This window comes from Psammomys obesus, unplaced genomic scaffold (assembly GCF_907164565.1).
Source record: "Psammomys obesus unplaced genomic scaffold, mPsaObe1.curated_primary_1811, whole genome shotgun sequence".
Taxonomy (NCBI): Eukaryota; Metazoa; Chordata; class Mammalia; order Rodentia; family Muridae; genus Psammomys; species Psammomys obesus.
The window spans coordinates 419299-434844 of record NW_026596034.1 but is presented as its reverse complement, the minus strand read 5'-3'; positions in this window follow the sequence as shown (position 1 = coordinate 434844).

Here is a 15546-nt window from a genome sequence, read left to right as displayed (position 1 = left end):
TGGCAGTGAACAATGGTGTGGGAAGTGTGAGGCAAATAAATCCTTTCTTACCCAAGTTGTTTTGGTCATGGTGTTTCATTACAGCAATAAAAACACTAACATAGGGCAAGTCTGATGACAGAGTAGCAAGGGAGAGTATGCTTCCTACTGTACTAGGACTGTTTTACAGTAGATCTATGTAAGCTCAAACTGACCCTGGCAGCCAAGCCCAGGGGCAGAGGAGGGACATTCCACATTGTCTACTAGTAGAATTGTGGGAAAGAGCCAGAATGAAGGCAGAGGAAAGAATATGCATTTATGAGGGCACTGAGTGTTTGGAGCATTGTCTTCCTACCTCAGAAAAACTGGAGGGGCTGTTACTTCCACCCAAGTGTGAGGGGGTGGATAAATCACCAAAGCAAAGCTTTCTAAACACCCTTGAAGCAAGCACAGGGGAAGTCCTGACTTCATCAAGGAGCTGGCTTGCTGTTCTCCTCCCCATTTAATTAGGGTTTGCCGATTTCATTTGACACAATCCTGTGAGAGATCTAAACAAACTTCTACATGTCACTTCTACATGTTACTTTTCCTGGGAAAACTACAAAAACATCTTTACTTTTTTGGCTTTCTCAAGTGCTTTCCTACAGATGAGCTACCGGAAGACCTTTCATATTCTGTTGGTTTCCCTTGCGCTTGATTTTGTTAATTATTCCCCCCTCAGTAAGAAGGATGTCTTTACACTGTACATTCATCTGGGTATATTTTGTTTCTATATCTGTTGTCATCGGGGCATCTCACAAACAACTACTAGTAACTTCTGAGTGCCTTTGCTTGCTATCACTAACAATGTTTGTATTTGTTTTGCTCTTAAACTCGTTAAGTGCATTGACCTGGTGCCTTAATTGTCTTGTTTAAGATTCTTGGAAAGTATCCAGGAACAAGGTATCATCCCTGACCAAGGTCATATGCATTTAGGTTTTGTGCCTCTTAAAAGAAGGGCTGGAGAGATGGCTCACCAGTTAAGAGCATTCATTGTTCTTAGAGATAGACCCAGGTTCGATTCCCAGCACCCATGTGGTGCCTTACAACTCTCTGTAATTCCAGTTCCAGGGGATCTAACACCCCTTTCTTACCTCTGAGGTCACAAGGCATGTAGATGTCATGTAGAGACATACATATGAGCAAACTCATACACATAAAATAAAATAAAATAAAGAAATCTAAAAAAATTATAGTTCCTGCTGTGTAGGCCTGAGTGACCTGGAACTTGTTCTGTAGATCAGGCTGTCCTCATATTCAAGGCAATCCTCCTGCTTCTGCTAGAGTCCAGGGATTCCCTAGAGTCCAGGGATTACAGGTGGATGGCCATCACACCAGATTGGGGCGATTTTCATGAAAGAATAAAGATGTAGAGAAAACTGGCCAGGCTCTTAAGTGTGGCTGCTGGTCCCAGAAAGGAAATTGGGTTTAATTTGTTCCTGGGACTGAGAAATGAGAAGTGATTCACAAATGCCAAATGGGTTAGTAATGAATGTAGCCATTGCTTTCTTCTGTTCACAGTTCTGCTTCTAGTTTGTTTACGAATATCCGATTTTCATGGTTGTAATGAGTCTTTGCAGGGGCAGGGTGAGCAGGCTACTAATGAAGCCTGGCTCACCTGGTGATTGAAGTGAGTTGAGTTTAATTGGAGCCAAATCATCAGCTTTCCTCTTCATCTCTGAAGAATGAAGAGACTGTGGGAAGCAGTAACTGCTTTCACCAAGCACTGCAGGAAGTTCAATGCTGCAAATTTTTCTTGCAAAGGAAAGGAAGTACTTATGGGAAGTGAAGCTTCCCTGGTTGACCTCAGCTTTTGGTTAAATTTTGTTCTCACTTATGTTCCTCCCTTTGCTCTTAATGCTTTTCTGAATTAACACAATCCTTTAGCTAAGCCCTTGATGTTTAAAATGGGTGGAAAACTTGTTAAAATTTCAGGCTTCATTATTGAGCTAAGCGTGTGTGCAGCAGACACACACACACACACACACACACACACACACACACAGAGGATAATCAAAGCAGGTCTTATTTTCTCCTTTTAAAGCTGTAGTTTGGCGAAGGAGAGAGGCCCACACCTGTAATACCAGAATTCTGCAGAGTAGACACAGGAGGATCAGTACTCCGTGAGTACATAGTAAGTCCCAGGTCACCTTTGACTTCATGAAACCCTCCTCAACTACTTTCCGTGGGAAAAAAAAAAAAAAAAAAAAAAAAAAAACAGACTCCATAGAGTGCTGTTCCAAAGACAGCAAGCTGCTGTCTCTACAGGTGTAGGACTTTGAGGTGGATGCATGCCTGAGCAATGGAGCACACTTCAGCATGACTACATTGCCTTTTTTTCTTGGCCTTATCAAAATTCTTTCCTTTTTCTATTCTAATTTTATTTTCAGTTTTATATGTGTGAATGTTTTGCCTACATATATGCACTATGTATGTATGTGCAGTGTCCTCAGAGCTCAGAAGAAGGCATCATATTCCTTGGATCTGGTGTGATAGTAACTTTCATTTGGCTGATGGAATTGTCCTCTCTGTCTGCTAACCTAGGCCTAGTCCTGGAAGCTTCCAGCCTCTGTATAATCTCATCTAGGCCTAGAATGTTTTCAGCCTCTGAGACTTACTGCTGAATACCTTCACCCTTTCTAGTTCTTTCTGAACTCTGGCTGGGTGGTTCAAGTGCTCTGGCTCAAACTTCTCTCCAAGCTGACTAGAATCAATCTGGCTTCTCTCAGCTTCCGACTTAATTGCTTTGCTTGGCCTCAATCTAACTTTAGCAATCTGTTCTAATTTTCTGGCTCCTTCTCATTCTCTGGCTCATTCTCTCATCACCTGTATCTAGCCTGTTCTGTCTTCATCCTCTCTCTGTAAAACCCTCCTAGTAAAACTGCCTCTGAATTCCATGAACTGAACTACCAGGAACTCAACTCCGCTGCACTGCCTCTCAACTCACTGACTCAACTGAACTGACTGAAACGCATTGATTAGAACTCAGAGATCTGCATGCCTCTGTCTCCTGAGTGTTGGGATTAAAGGTGTGTATCACCACACCTGGACCTAAGCTTTTTTCTACCTGAAACTTGCTCTATACTAGGCTGGCCTGGAACTTAGAGATCTGTTTGCCTTTGTCCCCTGGAATTAAAGGCATATCTATATTTCAGCCAGATAACACAGACCTGAAAGGTCTTTGGATATGATCTCTTGTCAGAGCAGCCATGTTCTGAATTAAAATTCTTCTACAAACTGGAGTTACAGATGATTCTGAGACACCATGTGCATGCTGGGAATCAAATCTGCAAGAGCAAACCACCGAGAAACAGAAGGGCATTTATCTTCACACAAGAGAAAAGTGAAAGCGAGAAAACCCCTCCAACCACACACACTTCAGAGTGGAGTGCGTGGATGTTCTCCCTGGGCAGCCATGATCCCTATAGTATGATATAGAATCACTCACTCTATGCAAGACTGAGGACCTCAGTGATATTTTAATTCTTAAATTGGTATCTCCTTTATATTTTGAAAGTGTATGCTAATGTAAGCCAAAAAAGCAGAAGACAGAGATCATGCAAAGATTATCAGTGCTGACATTTCGTTAAGCACCCCTGCAGGCCATTTGGTTGTCTGGACAGTAAACCAGACTCAGTTCCACAAATTGCACATACAAGGCAAACAGACTGTCTCCAGCTCTGTCCACATCCACTTGGTCTCTTTAATTGCTTTTCTTTATATCATTACCATGATAGTGCAACTACAGTTCTGTGCCTTTTAAAAAAAATAGTCATATAAGTGAACCATTTCCCCATTTTTTAATGAACTGGCTGAAAAATATTCAGTAAGGAGTATAGTCTGTGGCCACATTCTAAACTAAGTGTGGACACTTCCCCCCCCCCCCCCATGTAAAGGGCCAGGCAGAGAGTCTTGACTGTGGTTACATATGTCTTTCATGACTGAGTAAACAAATGAGTCTGTGTTCTAATAAAATTTTATTTTACAAGCGGCAGGTCTTATCTGGCACACAAGCTACGGTCTGATTCACTTAGTTTGAATATTCTTTTTACAGATTCTGTATTGAAAACTGTGCTTCCTGATATAGGACCATATTTGTAGACATAATATTGAAGTGAAGGTAGAAAAAAAACTCTTTAAGGTTCTTTCTTCTTTGTATGTCTAGCCAGTTTTAGCAATGCAAGACAACTTCACCACACTTTTCTCAATACTTTATGTTATTGATTTAATATTAAGTAATATTTTGAGAGATAAGTTGTTAGCTGAAGAAAGCATTCTAGAAAGTTTATTAGAAACAATTAAAAATTTAAAACAAATAAAGCATTTTTATTGTCCTGAGGGAACAACAACAAACCCCTGGAAACTGTTTTAAACTGCAATAAGCACTGTTAGCTGCTCTGCCATCTCTTCAGTCCCCTTTGAGGATTTTTTCAATCATAATTTGTAGTTTGTAGAACTGTATGTGTAATGCCAGGATCACTCAGAGACCACCAGGAGACAACTCAATGCAAAAGCAAGAGAGCTTTATTACCAGAGCGATCGAACTCGGGACCCAAGTCTCACTGACACAGTGGCAGAGAAGTGGGACACTGAGCCCTGAGTGAGCAGGGTTTTTAAAGGAAAAGTCTGTAAGCTTGGGGTTTCCATGACAGCAACAGAGGGGTTCATGCCTTGATGTTACAGAATTAGGTAAAAGCCGTAGGGGAGAGGTGACCGTTTACATAATCACAATTGCCAGGGAGATTCTCTCTATTTTTCGCTAAGCATTTATTCTGTAATATTTCCTGGAGGCTATTGCTTGGAGAGCTAACTTTGTTTTCTGCTAGGTGCACATTCTGTGACATTTCCTGGTATCTGAGTTCAGCTCCCGGTCAAGATAGCTCCTTATTTAAAAATGGAGTCACCCAGGCTAACTTAAACTCTTCATATGTAAGTGCTGTGCATGATTTGTTGCTTGTACATATAACTTTAACTCTCCCCTGTCCCCCTTTTTGACACAGGCAATTCCTATGTAGTCCTGGATATCCTGGTACTCAATATGCATATCAAGCTGGCCTTAAACTCAGAGATCCACCTGCCTTTGTCTCTGTTGGCATCAAAGGAGGGTGACATGTCTGGCTAACTTTCTGTTTTGATGTGATTACAACAGGCACTACAATAGGCACCGACAATTCAGTGTCTATTGCCACCATATAGAAACATGACTGGTTTTCCTATGCTGGTCTTACATCTTATGATCTTACTGAACTCACTTGTTAGTTCCCTGGGAAGAGTGTGTGTGTGTGTGTGTGTGTGTGTGTGTGTGTGTGTGTGGCAATGGGAGAGAGACAAGGTCTTGTATGTCCAGGCTATCCTGGAACTTGAGGCAATTCTCTTGCCTTACTCAGCCTCCCAAATGTTTTTGTTACAGCCATACACTTAGGTGATTCTGTATGTATAATGCTGTTTTGTTCTTTAAATATTTGATAGAATTCTCTGCATTTTACTTTTAATTATAAGGTACAACTGTTTATGGTTTCCCTTCCTTTTAAATGGTAGTTTTTAAACCAAAAGTCTGAGCATAGTGCAGTTAACTTAAGTTATTCTATGATGGGAAATCTTTGGAGTTCTCTTTCTGCATCTACAGAATGCAAATTCTGCTTATGACATCCACTTTTTTTCATCTACCTTTGACTTAGGCTTGGATTAGAAAACTTGTTGGGTAAATACCCTGAGGCCCAGTATGAAATTAGCTTTTTCCTGAGAGGATTTATTTATTTATTTATTTGATTTTTTTTTTTTTTTTTTTTTTGAGACAGGGTTTCTCTTTAGCCCTGGCTGTCCTGGAACTCATTCTGTAGACCAGGCTGGCCTCAAACTCAGAGATATCCACCTGCCTCCTCAGTGCTGGGATTAAAGAAACACACCACCATTGCCCAGCTGATGTGACTCTTCTTAACCCTCAGAGTATAAACTGTCTGATGCTCTGAATAAAGTTGGCTCTTGTATGAGACTTTAGTCTGCCTTACCTTTAGGCCTCATCCTTCCAGGTTCACACCACCAACTAGAGTGGTAAACCGTTATATAGTTAGTAATTTCTTTCCATATCACTATTTCTTTGATTGTTTTTAGATGTAAGCTCTATTTCTTTATATTCATTTAAATTCACATATTATAAATTTATATAAGGATACAAATTTATTTTTATAATTAAAGTATGCAGTTATATAATATACAATAGAATTGCATAATTAAAATATACATATTTATTTATATATTATATAAATTTATAGTTTAGATATTTATACATTGCAAACTGAGTTTGGTCTGAATAATAATTCAACATTGCAGAAGGCGGCCCGGGATCTTGTAGAAGGGCAAACATCACAGACTCTACTCCCTCAGGCTGGGGAGCTTCACCCTCACTGTGGGGAGCAGCATGGGGTTTTGTTATTGTAGTAGTAAATTCGGAAACCCGAGTGTTTGTAGATGTGGCACTTGTATTTCATCATTCTGTGTCCTTGTAATTCATAATTCTCATCATAACGCGGCAGGGAAGCTGTGGATGCTGTAGGGAGGTGGTTAAACAGATAACTGAGTTTAATTTGAAATATCAGTTTAAAGTCATGAGATAATTTTCCTCCCTGTTTTTCCCTGCACCCCTCTCACTTTTTCTCTCTTCTTCCTCTCTCCCATAAATAAAAATGCAAGTACCATGGAAAAGTCTAGAAACAGTGACTGCACAGGCCTGCATCTCCACATACCACTTATTAAAGATAAGGCTAATTTTATGTTTGGGATAAGAAATGTACAATACAGTTTTGGAAAAGTGGATCTTAGTAGACAGCGAGGATGTTCTTAATCACTAGTGATATCCTGTAAGGAGGGCATTGGAGTCACTCGGAGCCGCCCTATTGACAACAAATGGGCAAATGTGAGCTTTCTGTAGTTGGTCTGAGACTGTTCTGGGTTCCAGTGTTGGGGGTGCTCTCATGAGCATCTTGCTCTGTACAGGAGAGGTTGAGCCCAGTCAGGACTTGCATTTTCCAGCCTCACTCAAATCAATCACAGTTAAGAGTTTCTCATCCAGCACAAGAAAAACAAACAAACAAACAAACAAACAAACAAAAAACCAATGTTCCCATCAGCACAGGCATCCTGAGACACTTCTGATGATCTGTTTCAAAAATGACTAGTTTTTTTTAATTATGTGTCCTCTTATTATTATTTTCTATTTTTCTTAATGTATAGCTAGCACCTAACTGCCATGCTTACTACTTTCCTCCCTGGATGTCCCAGACGTCTCAGTGCAGTAGCCAGATAGGACTAGCCCTAACGCCTAGGTGGGACTATGTTATTTATTTTGAATGGAACGCATCGAGTAGACAGGAGTGTACTGGGACATCTGGAAGGTCTGTGGTGATTCTTTCAAATCTTTAATTTTTATGTGCAGGAGTCTTTTGCCTGCATGTGCAGTCCCTCCTGTGTGCATTGCATTCAGAGGCCAGGAAAAGGTGACTGGTCCCCTGGAACTGGAGTCACTGATAGGTGGGAGCTGCTTTGTGGGTGCTGGGAACCTAATGCTAGTCCTCTGCAAGAGCAGCTGGTGTTCTGAACCGCTGGGCCATCTCTGCAGTCCCTCGCCCAGGTGCTTATTCTGTGAGCACACATTAAGAACAGTCTCTAGGCCAGATCCTGTTTTATGGACTGAGACACAGAGGACAACATGGACTTGAAACGTGTTGTTTGCAGTCTAGAGGGATCAGACTAATCACTATTAGTCTAGCAGTGCTATAAGCATGTTTGGTGTGTTGAATGCTATTTAGTGCCCTGTTTCGTCCACAGTCTATTGTCACAGCTCTGTGAAGGCACAGAGAAAAGGACAAACAAGAGAAATGCAGTTTTCTCCTCCAGGGGAAAGCTGTTGAGGAGAAGCAGACTTTAACTAGAAGAAGGGGATGAGAGAGATAGAAGAGTGAGCTTGGGCCAGACCAGGCAGGAGAGCGCTGTGCATGTTTAGAGTTGGAAGAGAGTCAATAGAGTTAGAATATGTGCAAAGAGTAGGAAGGAGCATAAGGTAATTATGAAAATGTCAGGGACCAGATGTTTCTAAGAAATGTGTTACGGTTCTAATAGAAGTCAGAGGTCAAAAATGATTTTCCTTGGATCAGTGTTTGTGTGTATGTGTGAATGTAAGTGTGTGTGTGTGTGTGTGTGTGTGTCTGTGTGTGTGTGTATGTATGTGAGCCTACCCAGGCCTTTACTGCTCCATTTAGATGCGGGAGTCAAAGTGTTTGTGAAGTGCTACATAGAAAAGACATTTGCAGTTGATCAATAAGTGCAGAGGCGATAGCCCAAGAATGTGCTTTCAATATTACTATTGTGAAACACATCTGACACTGGTGAAGCCATTATTATTTTGTCACTTTTAATCTGGTTTTCATTTAGAGGTATACAGTTTCAGCAATATATATAACCCCAAGGACACCCAAAAAGGTTGTTAGCCAATCTCCACCTCCACCCCTTATAAGCATCTTTGAACAGATAAGGCAGCTACTGTCTACCGCCTTTTGGGTGCTCTGTACATATTACTGGGGGCACCTTCTGGACGGTTACTCTTTGCCCTTCAGACTTTTCAAAGTTGAATCCTTGCTCCAATGATCTCCAATGACAGGGCAGTATTTCAATTTAGTGGTCACCAGAGCCCCCTACTGGGAGAATCAGCTCAATTACATAGGTACCATAGGAAGGGCAGATGTTGTACAATCTGCCAGAAGACCTGGCTATTATTACTCTTGAATAACTCTGATCTAATCACCTAAGGTCAGCTCTCGTCTGGCATATTTCCCAATTACCTTGCATTGAAGACACATAAAAATTTAGTCTTAAAATTGGGGTTGGAGAAGTGGCTCAGTGGTTAGGAGCACTGGCTACTCTTCCTTAGGAACCAGGTTCAATTCCTAGCACCCACATGGTGTCCCAGAATTGTCAGTCACTCCGCTGCTGAGGTACTGACATCCTCTTCTTACCTCAGTAGGTGCCAGGTATGCACTGGCTGCAAGACACACATTCAGGCAGAGGAGTCATGTAATAATAAAATATGTATTAAAACATTGGAATTGATCCTCAGGAAATACTTGCACCAACGTCCTGCTGTGAGAACAGCCGGCCCTCTCAGGGCACCCAGTTCTCTGTGATTGCTAACATTTGTGGGAAAGGGTGCCCCACAGCAACACCAGAAACTGATTTCTGTGTTCTGGTAATCAAACAGGTATTTGATGAAGCATCTCCTTTAAAGGCATATTTAAAAGTAATTATGGAGTTAACAAACAAACAAAAACTATAGAGCCAATTCAGAGAATGCCTGTGTGCCCTTTACCTAGCTTTCCTTTTGTTAGTGTCTGACTATACGTTTGTCTCAACTAAGGAATGAATCCACTCTGCTATGTTTCCATGAACATCTCTAGACTTTATTTTAGGGGAAAGACCATAAGGCCTCAGGCACAAAGAAACACAGGCAACCAAGACTGGAGAAACAGTCTTTCCCAGGGAAGAACATACCAATCCCTAAATGTGTACATACAAGTAGCATTACATAGACTAAGCAGGTTACATTTAGGAGTGTATATGTTTATGCATAGAACATTAATTGTTGCACATAACAACAATTAATAATCAAAAAGGCAATAAATGTGTGAGAGAGTAATGGAGGGTTTAGAAGGAGGTAAGGGAAGGGGAAATGATGTATTTATATTATAATCTCAAAAATAAAAGAAAGAAGGAAAAAAGCATAGACATGTGAGCAATTTTGCTCCTACTGGCTGTGTGATCAGGTCTGTGACCCCCTAGGCACCACTTATCATCACAATTTGTATGATGGGTTGGTAAGAGTCATCTCCTTGGGTTTATGACACAGTGTGTGCAAAGTACTTAGTACCTGGTGCAGAGCAGGCACTCATGTGCAACATGTTGGACATTCTAGTGTTTCTATGACAGTGCGGATTGTGGTCACCATGCATTTATTTAGTCTTCAAAGTCACAGGGCAGGTTTTCAACGAGGAAGTCTTTTTTTCACTACTATAGTGTTCTAGTTTGTTTTTCTATTGCTGTGAAAAACACTGATCAGAAAACACTGATCAGAAGCAACTTAGAGAACAGAAAGTTTGTTTCCTCTTACAGCTTACAGTCTGTCATATATAGAGCCCAAGCAGAAACTTAACCAGGGCAGAAACATGGAGGCAGGAACAGAAGCAGAGAGCATGGAGGAACAGTGCTTACAGCCTTGCTTTCTAAGGCTTGCTCAGCCTGCTTTCTCATATAGTTCAGAACAACCTGCCAGAGGTGGTACTGTCCGCAGTGGTCTGGGTCTTTCTGTGCCAGTCGTCAATCAAGAAAACGTCCCACAGACTTGCCTGTCGGCTAGTCTGCAGGATAGAAGTACTTTCTCAGCCGAGGTCACCTCTTCCTGGAGGACTCCGGCTTGTGCAAGTTGACAAAGAGCTAGCAAGCACAAACGTAACCCTGGAATTGCTTTTGTGGAAACCCTTGACCATCCTGGTTCATGCATTCACTGGTATGACACTTCATGGGGACTCTTTCTACATCTTGAGATCTATGCTTGAATCAACGATGTGGCTTCTGCCTGTGTTCAGATGCAGTTAACTGGGAAGCCCAGCTAGTGCAGGTTTTATGGGACTCTACAGGTAAAGTATGATTTGATCATCCTTTTCTCCTAAACTTTTAACAGCTTCCAAAACCATAGAAACTAGAACACCTTTAACTAATGAAATCCAGCTCCTCTAAATCCATCACCCTAAAGTCAAAGCAATTCAACCAACTAAAATACCTCTGTCTTCCCTTCTTCTTCTTCCTTTTTTTTTTTTTCATTTCTTTTGAGACAAGATCTGTATGTAGCCTTGGCTGTTCTGGAACTCTCTCTGTACACCAGGCTGGCCTCAGACTCACAGAGCTCTCCTTCCTCTGCCTCTAGAGTGCTGAGATTAAAGGCGTGCACCACAACGGCCCAGCTCTGTCTTTCCTTCTTAATTGGAGTCTCTGCAGCTAAACCCTGAAATAACAGTGTGTGTGTGTGGGGGGGGGAGGGGTTCAGACTTTAGAATACCTTAGAAATCTGGAGGGATCCTTAGAACACTTATTATGTACCTGTCCTTGGTAACTCCCACATTGCCGATTCTCTGTACTCTCTTACCCAATATGTTGTCTCCCCTTAAATTTTAAGTTTTTTATTTTCCTTATCTGGAAAAAGATCTGGTTCAGGCCAGTCTCAAACTCATCATCATCCTGGGTCAGCCTCCAAAGCGCTGAGATTACAGGCATGCCAGCTGCCTTAGAAATTTTTATTACAAATTTAGAGATTTGTTACATTTTTAAATTAAATTTTTATTTTATTTTATTTTTTTTTAGACCTGGGCCTAAAGTCTATTGCTCCAGTGGGGATCTGCCTTTGGTGTGACTGCTTGCTTGGTGCACTATTGGAATGCAGTGATCTTAGCTAAATGTGCTTGCTATTCAGGTGTTCAGGGCACGAAGGTCACTGGGAGTGGGATCATCACCCATGGAAGGCCTGTCTACGGTGATGCCCTCCCTGATGTCATCCCTGTGAGCGCCCAGGCCAGCACTGGTGAACAGCCTAAGTCTTCTAAGCATATCTCTAACGGATTACTGTGTGCCATGGGCTCTTAGTCTGACCCTGTGCCCTAAAGCAGGAACACATACCTGTCTTATTTCAGGATGTGCTTTGAGCAGAGAATGATTTGGAAGTGTTTAAGGGGTTCTTAAAAGGCAACAGCAATGAAAATAAGTGAAAGAACTCATATGTGGCTCATGAAACCTAAAATATTTACACTCTTTAAATTATCTCTACAGTAAAAAGCTATGGAGATACCAGAGCAGGGTTGTTGTTGGTGGTGCCAAGACAAACACATGCAGGGCTGAGCTCACTTCTGTGGGTTTGTGCTCTCTGGGTAGTCCAACAGCTTCCCCTTTTTTGCTGTTTTGATGACCAGGAATTTCTCTTACTTTCCCACCATCTCAGATATTCATCTTGAAAAAGGCTTAAAGTGTTGTTTGTTTGTTTGTTTATTTACTTATTTTTATATAAGAGGAGTTTCTCTCAGCATCTAGTTGCTGTGACTTAGGACCAGGAACTCCCATCCTTGACTTCCTGTTGTACAAGCCTTGGAGTTAGCAGGAGCTGCTCTAGGAAGGGCAGACTGTGGTCCTTGAGTCAGTCTGAAAAGTACAATGTGACAACTGCTTATGTTTTGAGGGGATGAATGTAGCAAGTAATAACCACATACCCTAGGTCTGAGGGCCATTCTCTAGTTTGCAGAGGTGAAACTAGAGAGCACTCCTTAGGGCCTCGCCTTGTGGTTGTGTGGTGTGTGTGTATGTATGTATGTATGTGTGCCATTTCCTGACTATACAATAATCTTCTTACACTATAATAAATGGCTACTTTGTATTTTCCATCATGAGCTGTCTGAGTGGGGGAGAGGCTCACCTGTCTATGGAAGTAACACAGCTCCCCACCAGCCAAGGACCACTGGCAGGAGATCAGGAGATGTGTGCTAGCCTTGACTCTGCTCCTAGTGAATGTCCTGTAGTTCTTCCTCCTGCTTCAAACAAAGAGAAGACAAGAAAAGAGAGAAAGAGGTCAGAAGGAAGGTCCACCCTCCCCTTTGCCCGTGTAAGGGAGCAGTGTGAATGAGTCCTGGTTCCCCCAATCCTAGGTCAAGTTCTCTTTAAATGAGGCTTATGGGAAATTGCGCTGGTGGGAAAGCTGCAGGCCAGCCTGTGGGATGATAGCTTCTTCCTAGTTGTACTGTAGTCTTAGTCTGTAACTCAGGCTGCTCTCACACTCATTTATAAGTATGGATGCTATTTCAGAGCTCTGAATTTTGCTTAGTCTGAGAGATTGAGACCCTTGGCCCCCACAGGATCTACTGTATCAAAGACAGCTCTGCTGTATATACAGCTCTCATAGCAACCAAATATTGAGGCCCCCAAATGAAGCTGGTTTTGGTTTCTCCCTCGATTGTTTACTAAATGATCCTGAAGAACAAAGAAGGTAGAAATGTTCCAGGAGGCACAGAGTGAGGAGTGGGTTAGGGTTGGGACTATGGTCAGACCTTCTGGATACTGCCACAGACAGAGGAGTTGGGAATGTCATTCCCTGTGGAAGGATCTGAGAGCCAGAGGAACTTAACTTCCATCTCCTGGCATGCCAGCAGAGACAGGTTTCCACTCACTGGAGGCCTGCAGTTACATCCTTTTTGTGCTAGGGTGCTGTGAAATCACAAGTTGTAGTCATGATGGGCAGTATGCTCTCTGATATTCAGGAGCACAGTAGAAAGGTCACTATCTCTTCCTTTCCACAGAGTCAAGAAGGATTACAGTGAGTCTTGAGGGAGACTACATTGTCAAGTGCTCACAAGTGGAAGTAATTTCTGTTGTTGATCATAGAGGATAATAGAACTATTGTTTGAAAATGAATCATAAGAACACAGCCCCTCACTCACCCAAATTTCTCATCCAGTGGCACTCTAACATGGGTGATAATTACCACAGAGAAAGAGAAGGTAGATTCTTCCTCCACTCTCCCCACTCTCTCCCCTTCCCTGTCACCCTCTAGTTAGTGCTCTACCATACCTCAAACTCCTCTCCTTTCCTACAGACTCAGTCTCACCCTCATCCTTACCTTTGTTCTTCCTCTCTCCAGTCTTCCCTCTCCCCAGTCCCTTCCCTAGTTCTTCCTGTCCTTGTTCTCTCCAATGCTCTCTCTGGCCCCAGTTCTCTCTGTCTCCATCCCTCTCCCCCAGTCCTCTCTCTCCACATCCTCCATCGCTCCAGTCCCCCCCCTCTGCAGCCCTCCCTCTGCCATACTCTCCCTTGTCCTCTGTTCCATCCCTATCCCTCCCAATCCTTACCCTGACACTACCCCTCCTTAATCATCTTCCCTCCTCACCCTACTCAATCCTTTCTCCCACCCTATGTCCAGTCCTCTCTTTCATTTTATCCGACATAATCCTGATCAGCTAGGGACAGTGAATTAGTTACTTCTGCTGTGACCAAACACAGCTCAGTTAGAGGGGAAGCTGTTTATCATGGTGGGCAAGGCATAGTAGTGGGAGTTGAGGCTGGGACCGCTCACATCTCCACTGTTCAGCAAGTAGAGAGCAGGCAATGCTGGGACTCATCTTGCTCTCTCCTATTTGCTGTTGTTCAGTCTGGGATCCCAGCCCGTGGGGTGCTACCAGCCACATGCAAGGTGACCTCCACTTTCAGTTAAATGTCTCTGGAAACAGTCTCACAGACATGCTCCACAGTGTGCCTCATGAATGTCTCCTAATGCAGTCATGTTGATAACCCCTACTAACCATGACAGGTGGGGACAAGAGGTCTGTGGAACATGCAAGGCACACATGGGAAATGCTATCTGGCAAGGAGTTTCAGTTTGAATGATGATGCACTCATATAGGGGGCTTTGTTCTTCATCCTCGCCCTGGACAAAGCCCCAAGAAAATGTTCTGTCAACATTCAGCATCATGAAGCACTAATATGTGAAGTTACCTTCTGATTTTATGGCAGTCTTTTGAAAGCCTTGGTCAACTAATACGGACTTCAGGTTACCTTATTCCCATCTTGTTGACCTTGGAATTCTGTGCTGTATTTTTGAGCATACAACAGCATGTGCCCCATAGGAAGCCCCCAGCCCATTTGAAAGAGGCAAAGGCTGGAGCTGGGAGTAACAGTGTCTGGGTTCTGGGCATAATAGCTTCATGTCTATATGCAGAGAAACATCTGATGGTAGGTGTCTGGAAGATAAAAAGTTGCATGATGGAAGTTTAAACTTCACGGTGCATTCCAATGTGACACAGCCATCATTCCTAACATCTCTTGGATTATCTACCTGCCTACAGGCTGAGTATGGACTATCCCTGGGGAAGCTAAGCTGTGAAAAGTACTGCTATGGACACAGCAGCTCCCAGAGGCCACAGCCACGTGTTTGAGTTTTTGACAGTGCCATCTCTGGGATCCACAACTCCTTGTGGGGAGCTTGAGAGACAAGGCTAGATCGGGCAAGAGCTGGGTCTGCACCACCCTGGGGTTCTGTTGACTTCCTGTGGGTGATTCAGTGACTAGGGGAGCTGGTCACTTCCTTTGCCTCCCTGTCCCTCCTAAAGGTTCTGCTGTTTAAAATCATTTAGCAATGGTGGACTAAGGAAAGGACTCCATCTTCTGAGTGCAAGGGCTGGATATCAGATTCCCCCATAAGAAAACAATGTCAGATGTGGTGACACGACATGGTAATCCTAGACCTAGAGGGGTGGAGAATGGTGGGTCCCCAGGGGTTTAAAGGACAGCTAGCCTTTCATACCTGGCTACTTTTGGATCAGTGAGAAACCCTGTTTCAAAAACAAGGTGGGTAGCATTGAAGAATGACACCTGTGGTTGACCTCTGGCTTACACTCATACTGTACACACACACACACACACACACACACACACACACACACACACACACAC